Consider the following 12364-nt stretch of genomic DNA (forward strand, 5'->3'; position numbering starts at 1 on the left):
GATTTTAACTAAAATGAGAAGATGCTGTAAACTTAGTTTGGACTGGGAGAGATAGTAGATGAGCAGCTTTGAAATGTCACATAAGTAACTCAATTGAAAATGGTAAAAAGGCAGTTGAATATATGAGTTTAGAATTAAAGATACGTAGTTGGATATAAATTGTGTAGTCTTCAACTTACAGTTGATATTTTGACCCATTAAGTTGATAATATCACAGAGGGAATAAGCAAAAAGGGAAGCTACCAAAGGACTTGGAATACTCTAATGCTATGAGGTGGGAAAACACACACACACACACACACACACACACAATGAGGAGTGCACAATGGTGTTAGAGAAAAATCAAGGATGTGGGGTTCCCTGGAAGGCAAATTAAGAAAGACTTTTAACCGCATACTTGGTGAATCACAAGGAAATATTTGCTTACTGGATTTAACACTGTGGACGATATTGATGACGTGGGTAAAAGACATTAAACTCTTATTGGAGTGGTTTTAAGAGAAAACGAGAAGAGAGAAAATATACACAATGAGTGAAATTAACTCCGTAGTTTTGCTATAACATGGACATAATACAGTTTCACTAGAAACATAAGAAGAATTGATTATTGGGTAAAGAGGATAACCTCTTCCAGAGCCAAGGTCCAGTTATCATTATTAAATGATGGTCTTCGAATACACTTCATACTTCAGCAACAAGGTTTTTACTAATACATCTGGGGGTAACCAGAGCTCTCTTCACCTTTCAAAATGTTCTCTACTGCCCAATCCATCTTGTTAAAACCATCTTATTAATTAATCTTCTCATAATTTCCTTTATTTACTATGAATGTCCCTTTTCTTTGACCTAAATCCCATATTATTTTTTATTTATACCTTTTTAAATATCAAGTTATGTCCTGATCTATATGTTAACCTTTTGTTACTTTTGTTTATCCCACTACTAGGAATTTCAAGACAGGAAATTTTTCTTTCTCATTGTTGTATTCTTCTTAGCATCTACCCAGATGCCTTGCATAAAGTAGGTTTTAAATATTTCTTTGTCAGATGAATGACTAAATATGATAGTTCCTATTTGTTGGATAAATAACTATTCCTCGAAAAAAAACCTGCAAAATTGGTAAAATTATTAAGCATTTTAACTAACCTTTGTAAAGGTAATAATAAAATGATGAGTCTAAAAAATCATGTAGTCATTGTTCTGATAATTGTATTATTTAATTAGTTTGCTATTTTTCACTTTCTAAGAATATCATCAGTTTGGTCCTTTTTGCCTCTTTGCGTTGATGCAGGTATATTTAACTTAGACCCCCCCCCCACTCAGTCTGTCACTACAAGAAGTAGCTTTATGGAATAATGAACAACCTCATTTCCTGCCATTTTAAAATAAGTTAAAACAATTAAACTAAAATTCACTGATATGATTCATTAATAACTATGCTTCCTTTCAATATTTTATTATAGCATCTTTGTAGATGGTATAAAATATTTTTCCAATGATTTTATTATTTCTTTTTTTATATTACATAAATACACACAATAGGTACGTGAAAGAGAACATAAAAGATCTGAAACTCTACATATAGCAATTAGATCGTTCTGTTTAGAAACACAAAATTAGTATAGAGGGACAATGTCAAAACATGCTTTATTATGCATAATTATGTGAAGCAAATTCCCTTCCGCCGTCTAGTAATAGAAACAGATTATTGCTACCTTTAGCTAAAAAGGTTATTTATTAGAAGGAACCAGAGAAGTTGGAATTCACAATGACAAGGAAGTGGGGCCTTCCTGACGTGGTGATAGGTCTTTTTCTTTAGAATCCTGTCAAATATGATCCATCTCCAACAATGTGACAATTTTAAATTCAGAGGAAGAAACATCTAATTTGCTTAGCATGGATCAATTATCTATCGTCAAATAACAAAATTTGTTTGTGAAAAGCTTACTTTGGTGTGTCAGGATTAGTTTCCAGAAAAGTAGGAATCATTTATAGCTGGGAAAAACACTTTTAGAAAATGAGTTAATATTATCTTTAGGAGAAATTTTAAATTGTAAAAAGGATATGCTATTGTTCACTGATTTTATTTCCCCATTGATCCATTGATTTTGTTTCTCTTTCTTTCTCTTTTTTTCAGTATGTCACCCTCAGTAGAGGGCTGTGGCATCACAGCTCTCAGCAATCTCCCCAACTCTTGGGCTTAAGCGATTCACTCCTCTCAGCCTCCCAAGTAGCTAGGACTACATGTGTCTGTCACAACACCTGGCTATTTTTTTGTTGCAGTTGTCATTGTTTTTTAGCTGGCCGGGCCACGTTCATGTGGCCTGGCACTGTAACCCTTAGTGCATGTGGCCAGCACTGTAACCACTGCGCTAAGGGTGCCAAGCTGATCCATTGATGTTTTAATGAGAATTCTTCTCATTTGTCCATTTTTTCATTCATTCATTTATAAACCAAACACTGCATGCATATGGGATTGCATCACGCACTTGACTAAGTACTAGATATCAAGAAAAATGCCAAACGTTTTTGTTTAAGGTTAATGGAGCAAATGTGATAATGTGAATGCAAATAATTACAGCAAAATACTATGTTAAAATTCATGCAAATTTCTGGACAATCACAAAAAAGTGATCAAATTTCTTTGAAGAGTACTTTTAATTCTCAGAAATCATAAAATCACTAGTTTATCCAATTACAGACAATAATACAGATACTGATCATTTTCAGTCATTTTCAGATATTTCATAAGACTTGGAACAGTAATCTGAAATGAAAAGTTTGCAATCCCATTACCATTCCTTAAGCTTCTCAGTCTCTGAAAAAAAATTTTTTTTGATGGCACTTCTTCAGTTCTACAAAATGATTAATAGCAGAATATTACTAGAGTTTAAATATTTCTGAGAGAGCAATTCTTCACTCCCTGCTGTTTACAAGTAAAACGCTGTCTACAAATAATACATTACATTAGCCGTCCTCTTTATCATAAAGCCATGTTGAATACTTGTAACATTTATAAAAAGACACCAACTGATTGCAAGATGAGCGTTACCCTTGAGCAAATTATGAACACATTTATTTCAGCCTTATACGTTTGAAACTAATTTTCTGGTAATATCAAAAGTGTTCATAGAATTAATTTCCTGTCAGTCCAGCAGTATTCAAGTGAATATTTTATGATTTTGCATTAGCTGTATTTGTCTAGAGTTGTGACATGATCGAGTCATTCTCTGAGGGAAACACATTAATAATTAAACTCTGTCCAATGTGGAGTGCTAAAGATGACAGCATAATTGTACATTTCCAGAGACCGTTTCGCAAGGCAGAGAAGGAGAATTGCCCTGCTACCATTTAAATGTCAATTTAGAATTTCTTTCTAAACTAAAACAGTGCTTCAGAAAAAAAAAAAAAAAAGAAAAGAAAGAAAAAAGAGGGAGTTGATGTCAAATTTGGAAACTGTTCTCTTTACGTTCCCTTTATTTTAAAAATGTGAGCTAAATGCAAATAGCCTTCTTGATTCTTTCCTTCTCAGGCTGAATAAACTGTCAGTTAGTTCTTTCTTTTGGCAATATAACATCATCAATGGTCTTTGAACCAGAACTGTTTAAATGATAAATACTACTTGCATAGATTAGCTCCCTAGGAAATAGTACAGCTGACAGGAGAAACTTTGGTTTCAGCTCTTATATTTGAATCTTTTTAACTTAGATAACTTCAGTAATAATTTAGGATTTTAATCTACTTCCCAGTCAAATGTATCCCTATCTCTGACTTTATTTATGTTTCCTATTCTGATTCTTAAAATAAATTTATCAGTATTTTGGAAGGGAGATTTTAAGCATTTCTGAGGCCTATATATTATATACATTAAAACTCATATTTGTGTTTCCTACCTAGACAAAGTGTGGTTAAAAATTGTGACTAGAGAAAACCTAATAAAATTGAATTCAATAGAAACCAAGACTAGAGGCGCTAAATTGGTCCCGAAATAATTAGAGTTGAAGTTTGCAGTTGAAGAGGGAGCCCAGCAGTGAACTTCAGTTTATGTTAGACATATATATTCCTTAGTAATAATACTTGTTTATTATCTAATACTGTCTGAATACATACATAGTTTTGAAAAATCCTACTTCCTGGAATTTATCCTGAAAAAAAAAATACTAAGTAATTTAACCACAATGTCCTTACTGGTAGCATTGTTCATAAAAGGAAAGATAAATAGACATTAATTAACCTAGGTCAGAAGCCAAAAATAGATTTGTGAAATAAATATAATGCATTTATATCATTAAACTTTCTAATGCTGCAAATAAATCAGTGCCTAGGAAATTGTTTATTCACCTGTTTTCTTCTTGTATTTATTTATTTATTCATCCCATAAATATTCATTAAGTGCTTATTAAGGGCCAGGCAATGTTCTTGATGTTGGAAACAGGGCAGGCAAGCGAACAAGACCCCTAGCTTCATGGGGCTAGCACTCTAGCTGGGAAAGTCTGGCAATAAACATGTGAAGATATAATGTTCCAGGATGTAGGACAAGCTATGAAGAAGAATCCAGTCAATTAAAGGATGGAGTGGGCAGATGGTGACCCTGATGAGTAGCCAAGGAAGTCTCCTGGGAGTTGAAAATAAATGTTTGAGCCCTGAGGCATCTTGAAGGAGGGCACCTCAGGGTAAGAGATTTGGAAGCAGAAAGCCTGAGGTGGAAGCTGGCCGATCTGGTGTGATCCAGATGGCAGGAAGGCCAGGGTGGCCGAAATGGGTGAGGAAACAGACGCCAAAGAAAAGGTCACAGCACAGCCACCAGCATCTGGGTGGGGAACTTGTGGCCTTCAAATATTAAGATCCTATTTTTCTGAAGACCAAAGGAGGCAAAAAAAAAAAAATTCTTTCTTTGCAGCACCCCTTTTTATTAAAAGGATTTGTTATATAAAATTTGGATTCAGTCAAAAGGCCACAAATTTCCTTAACATCACAGAATTGGGACTTCATTGTGAGTCATGTTGGAAACCTCCGGAGAGTTTTGAAGAGAGAACTCCAATAATCTGACTTTTGAACATAATAATTTCATGATATATTAAGTGGAATATAAATGTTATAAAATGCACTATGTATAAGTAATAATGTGTTATTATTATAATGAGGTCTGTGCTGGAACTTTTACTTGCTCCTCTGAGTTCTTAGCTCCACAGGACTAGGGTGGAGGATTTTAAAAATGATTAAATGCATAAATATTTTAAAAGATTGCCTGTGCGGGTGTATCTGATTTTATTGTGTTTCACTTCATTACACGCCCTCCACATTTTACTTTTTAAAAATGGAAGGTCTGTGGCAACCCCATGTTGAGCAAGTCTGTTGGTGCCATTTGTCCAACAACATGTGTTCACTTCATGTTTTCCATTCACATTTTGGTAATTTTCAGACTCTTTCAAACTTTTTCCTTAATGATTATACATACAAGTTCTGACAATTAAGTTTGTGGACTCATTCTAGAAAAAGTGCAACATCCTGTACTGCAGAATATAAGAATATCACCATGATCACACTGGTGTACTCCCCGTGGGAAGCTCTGCAATGATATCAGCCCCTAGTCCCCCCTTCAAAGCACTTTTTCTAGGATGAGTTCACAAACTTAATTATCAGACCAACATACAACCATAATTCTGCTGACTATCGTAGAAAAAGAGTTCCAAAATTATTTGAAGGGGGACCAGGTGCTGGTTTTAGTACATAGCTTCCCAAGGGGAGTACTTAAAAAGTGACTATATGGATACTCAGCAGTGAGGAGTGTACCACTTTTTCTAGGATGAGCTTACAACTTAATTGACTAACCTCATACCCTTGTGCACTAATAGTGATGGCTGGTCATCAAACAGAAAGCTGGGGTCTTATAAGACTGTAATGGAACTGAAAAATTCCTATTGCCTGTTAATGTTGTTGCATGATGTACTACTCACATTTTTGTGACAACATTACTGTAAACAACCTACTGTGCTAGCAGTCCTAAAAAGATGTGGAGGGCATAATATCTGGTAACGTTACTGTTCTATATATTTTACTGTTATTTTAAAGCATAGTGCTGATAAATGAGAGTTAACTATAAAACAGCCTCACCTTCCAGCAGGATACGATAAAGAGATGGACCACAGTGAAAGTGGTGACCCTTACTCTGCGTCGGCCTAGGCTAACATGTCTTAGCTTTTAACCAAATAGTTTCAAAAGTTAAAATAAATTAAAAAAAATATATATATAGCAAAAAGCTTGTACAATAGGGAATTAAAAAATGAAATTTTTTGTGTATCTGTAGAATGTGTTTGTTTTAAGGTAATATTTTTAAGAGTCAAAAGTTAAAAAAAAAACATTTACAGAGTTAAAAAGTTACATTATGTTAAGGTAAATTTATTACTAGAGAAAGAAAAAAATTGCTAATTAATTTAGTATCATCTAAGAATACAGTGTTTATAAAGTCTACAGTGGTGTCAACAACGTCCTGGGCCTTCATATTCACATTTACTCATCATTCATTCCCTGTCTCACCCAGAGCAACTTCCAGTCCTGGAAGCTCCATTCATAGCAAGTGCCTTACACAGATGTGCCAATTACTGTACCATTGCTACATTTAGATACACAAACATTGTTTTACTATTGTGTTACAATTGCTTGCAATATTCAGAATAGAACCATGTTGTACAGGGCTGTAGCCCAGGAGCAATAGGTGATACCAAACAGCCTGGGCGTACCGTAGGATATCCCATCCAGGATTGTGTCAGCATATCCGATGATGCTTAACATGGCGACTCAATCATCTAGCTATTCATTTATCAGAATGAATTCCCGTCTTTAAGGGACATATGACTGTTCATATATGTAAATATATTTGATATTTTTAAAACACTTTTTGAAAAAGGTGTATTTGTCTTATATTTTCAACATACGAATAGTACAAATTATATTTATAAAGATAAGGTAGGCTATCGATAGGCTTGAAATTTTTAATTTACTGCATTCAAAAATATTAGAAAACCTTTTCCCAAAATCCACTTATGTAGAATTCAGAGCTTAGACTGACATTCTTCTTTGCAATAGACAACGTAAAAAAAGACTTGCAAAAAAACGTGAACTGTGCAGACAAAACCCCAGGGGACACATCTGTGTATTTCTTCTTAAACAAATCAGCTAGTACCGTACAACGACAATTAACAAAACCTCAATCTCTCACCATACTCAGTTGTTAGAAATTGTGAGTGCTATTTTTATTTTGTTTATTCAGCGCCATCTTCTAGAAGAAAGAGGCAAATGACAGAAATACCCGTAGGCAATTTTTGGAATTTATTCAGAAAAATATCTTCCAGACAACGCTGTGCTGTCAAAACATATTCCCACCTTTCTCCAATTTCTACATCTACATTTGTACAACTATGCAGTAACAACCAGTGTTTTGAATGACCTAGAGGTGCTAGATTTTATTATGATTGTTGGACTAGACTAATTTAGAAAGTAAAATGAAACACTGAATTTTAGAACTATCTTCTCTGTATTGGGAGTTAAACTATATTTTATAAAAAAAAAATTTCAGCTAACTTGCACGCAATTTTGAAAGGTAGTAATTAAATTTTTTTAGCATCTACAAGTTTCCTTTTCAATATAATAAACATACATAATATATCTATATAGCTAGACCATACAATTAACTGTCAGGCTGGGAAGACTATCTGAGTATTTAACAAAGTGGTTTGTCTGAAAAGTAACATATATGGCAAGCAGAAGTTAACAATCCTCTTTAGAGTATTCCTATGGAATAACATGTAAAATGATAGAATAAAACAAAACATTTGATAATTCAGAAGACCCATTAGGAATTGGGAGGCTCATTTTGGAAATTTATCACAACAGAGCTATATTTAAGGAGGCTCAAATAAATGGAGGAAAAGAATAGATGTATATGTCTATTATAATCTCTATGAGGCAACATTTTATTAACCTACACTCAATTATTGAGTATACTTGACATCAATGCAAAATCAAAATTTTGTTAAGGAAAATTACATATATATAAAAAGGTTACATATATACACACATGCACCCTCCCAACCACCCCCCACACACAGTCTGTCTGTCTGTCTATCTATCTATCACCCAAAGTCCAAATTAATGAGGTTTTATTTTGTGTGAACAACATGTTAGGTTTAGAGTAGTTTGTATAAGACCATAGTTCTGAAAAACATTCTTATTTCCCTGTTAGAAAAGTTGTCGATAGAGATCAGTAACTTTTGAATGCTTCACCAGTGAGCTTTTGTGTTAAACTTATGCTTACAAGTCATGAAAGTGTAAAGTATTTCTTTTGCAATTGTATTAGTGCATTGTTAAAACACTGTCACTTCTCTTTTAGGAACAATATAAAAGAAGAGGTTGTTTGGGAGCTGCTGATTAACCATAGTAGGACTGGTCAACTAAAAAACTACCAGCATCTTTCTCAATCTCTATCTTTCCTATGTTTTACTTGAATACCTTTCATTTCAGGGCCATTTCAGATAAAATGTTTGCTGCTTCTTTGTCCCTCCACCACGGCTCACCCATGGCTGTTCATCTGGTCAGCTTATTTAAATAAACATTAGACATGTAGTTTGCCACCCCCCACCCCACCATATCTGTGAGTTCTGCATCCATGGATTCAACCAACCATCAACCAAAACAATTCAGAAAAAAAATGGTATCTATACCACCCAAGCATAGATATTTTTTTCTTCTCCTTATCCCCTAAACAATATAGTATCAGAAGAATCCCAAAAAGGATGTGTGTAGGTTATATGCAAATACCACACCATTTTATATCAAGAACTCGAGCATCTGCAAATTTTGATACCCTTCAGAGATCCTGAAATCAATCCCTCATGAATACCAAGAGATGACTGTGTATGTATGTGTTAATTTAAAACATAATACAGTAACATAGTTTAAAATTCACAGAAGTATGCTTAAAAATGAAACCTCTCTCCCTACTCCTAATGCCCTTCAAAATACTAGATGAACTCCCAGGGTAGTCCCTTATTGAAATTTTTATATGTGTACGTATCTGTGTAAGCTATAAATCTCCTTTTTCTAGATTAATATTACATGTTCCATTCTGTACCCTTTTCCCCTCTAATTTTCCAATGAAGATTTGCCATCTTTTCACCATAACACGTAGTAATCAACTTTAAAAAATGGAATGCTATCCCATTGTATGAATAGACCAAATTTATTTAAATTATCTATTTACAGATGGAATCTCAAGATCTTCCCAGCCATTGCTATTAAAAATGTTAGTGTAATAAATATTACATAAAAGGATTTGTGTATGTGTGTAATGTTAAGTCTTTCTACCAAAGAAATAGTATCTTTCCATTTATTCAGTCATCTGTCTGTCCAGACACCCACATACTAATATTTGTTAGGACAGAGTTGAAGTGTTCCTTAAGTAGGTCATGCATGGAATAATCTGATTAACTATCTAAAGGATGACTTTTAGTCCATAGACAAGTTCTGGAATCAGATCAGATTGGTTTGTACTCTGCTCTACCAGTCACAAGATCATTGACCTTGGGAAGGTTACTTAGCCCCTCTGCACAAGGTTTTTCTATTGTGAACTCGGGGTAATAACAGTGTTCATTTCCTGGGCATGTACACATTCTAGAAAGAGAGCAGTTAAAAGAGTCTCAGTCATACTAGTAACCACTTAATCGTTAGCTATTGGATTATAATTACTCCTGTTATATTAGAAATTCCTAATTTGTATCTTATTTAGAATGCTTGAGGAAAGTATTTTAAAAATGTTTAAGATTTCCTTGGAGCACTTATTGAAAGAAACACGATCACTCATTGTCTTCTTAAGAATGTGTGGATAGTCACAATTAAATTTGTCTACAGTTATTTTTTCCCATTATTTTTAAAACTACCACTCACAGGTGTGTATATATGTGTGTGTGTGTGTGTGTATATATATATATACTCTTATACTATATATAACTATTATATATAATATATACATATATATTTTATATATATACATATATCTCTTTATTCTGAAAAACAGTTAAAAGTATTAGAAATACCTGTCTACAGACATTTATTTACATTATTCACAAATCATTTTAACCTGGTATTTGGGGTGGCCTCTCTGATAATTGTTTCCAAATTTTTTATTCATTCAGACTAATTTTGGTGACTTACCACTTTGGTGAAACATTGTGGAAATGTACATGCTTCTAAATAAATGTTTATTTCTTACAATTTATGAATCAAATGGTATATGTATATATGGTTGAATTAAATTTTTGTTCTTTTAATTTTTGGATGTTCCTCCATTACCTCACTCATTTTCTGTTTCTATTTTCTCGATTCTTGTTTAAGGATGCTTTCTCAACACGTTTGCTGACTTCCTTGCAGTTAGCATTATCCATCCACTTTGGGAAAAGCAGGGGTCTGTGAGGCTCTCAGTGAATTCCACTCCTCACACACCTCCCCTTGCAGCTAGAACATATTTCTGTGCTGATTACATGTTGTGACTTATCTATGACTGCTGGGAACACTGCTGTTCCAGAAAGCAGATTTAGTTGTCCCTCTTAGGCCTCTAATTCCAAGAGAACACAGTAGTTGCTTAAGATATGTAGAGGTCTTGCCTGAACCTGGCCTCGCTTGGATCTAACTTTATAGTTTTTGACAACTATTTGTTATTGATCTTACTTATAGATTCCAGAGTTTTGATTAGCTTCATTTTTCATTGGTGATGCTTTTCTCTTTTCTTTCTGTTAACTTTTGTATTGATATTTTAATTTGACTTTAAAGAAATAAGTCAAATAGAATGGTTTTATGGTGTTGTATTCAACTACAAGCCTTGCTTTTCTTGGTTATTAAATTTAATTTTATTAATTCACCCAATTCATGAAGAAGTCTTTCTAAACTTCATAAGATTAGAAAAGGTATTCTTTAAATTTTTATTCAACTTACCCCAGACCTCTGTTTTCTCATTTCTAAATTTTTTTATTTCTTTGTATTTCACTAAAAGTTGGTAAACTTGGAAATCAGTTACAATGTCAGTCTTCACCCTTCTATCTCTAAAACTGTGTCTAGTTCATAGTAAACTCTAAATAAATATTTATAGTTAAATATTTCCCTCTATGGTTGTTGTTGGGGTTGTTGGGTTGCTATGTAGCTAATTATACTACCCTGTTTCCCCGAAAATAAGACAGTGTCTTATTTTAAGGTGTGCTCCCAAAGATGCACTAGGTCTTATTTTCAGGGGATGTCTTATCTTTCCCGTAAGTGGGTCTTTTTTTCGGAGGATGTCTTATTTTCAGGGAAACAGGGTACAACCTTCATAGTTGTGCACCTTCCTACATTGACAACCTCCTTAAGTTGACCTAATGTTCATAGACTGGACATGCCACATGTGTGCATCAGAGCAGGAGGCCTAGTTCCTGGTGTTGATCAGTTTGTTAGAGTTCCTTGGGTGGTTAACTTAGAGAGGTTGTACAGTAATTTTAGCATAACATTAACACACGCGTTCCTTTTTTGTTCATGAAACACTTTCACTTGTTAGTCAATGAAGGTTTTAGGTATAAAATTCATCTATTTCAAGTATGGGAGAGTAGTGCATAATTTTGGAAGACTAGAGCAGCTACCTCACCTCTTCTTTTACACCATCTACATTTGCCAATACCCCCAAACACTATCACGTATCTTGTCATTGCTGTAGTTATTTTTTTCTGTGAATCACCACACTCTCATACTCAGTAATCTCTCTCCCTTCCATAAGCACTTGCTTGTGCACACACATACACACACGCATGTACACACGCACATACATACACACACAGTCTCTTGAATGAGTACTATTATTGCAGTTACCAGCTACCACAGGAGGTGGTATTCTAAATTCAGGTTGTAGACGTGGGCCCACTAGTCTTTCAACATAATACTGTTGCTAACTAGCTCCATGACCTTAGGCTATTTGCTTAACTTCTCAAACCCTCAATTTAATCATTTACAATACATGATATAAACCTACTTCATAGAATGGGGTGAATTACATGTACAATGCTAACAGTAATTTGATCAGAAAAGTGAAGGAACTTGTACACCTCCTTCTGGATTTTGCCAAGGGCTGACCCTGCTAGAACAAAGTAAATAGCAGGAAAGTAATGGCCTCCAGCAATCTTGATTTCCCACTCCCTTCTCACATTTCTAAAGTCCTAATGTTTTTTAAACAATCATAACCTGTAACCTTCCTTAATATTACATTAAAACCACTTACTATGCCATGATTTTTTAATGCTAACTTCAAAATTTGCAGAAGGGAAATAGACTGCTACAGAAGGTTAAATAC

The sequence above is a fragment of the Nycticebus coucang genome, chromosome 5, assembly GCF_027406575.1.
Source record: "Nycticebus coucang isolate mNycCou1 chromosome 5, mNycCou1.pri, whole genome shotgun sequence".
NCBI lineage: Eukaryota > Metazoa > Chordata > Mammalia > Primates > Lorisidae > Nycticebus > Nycticebus coucang.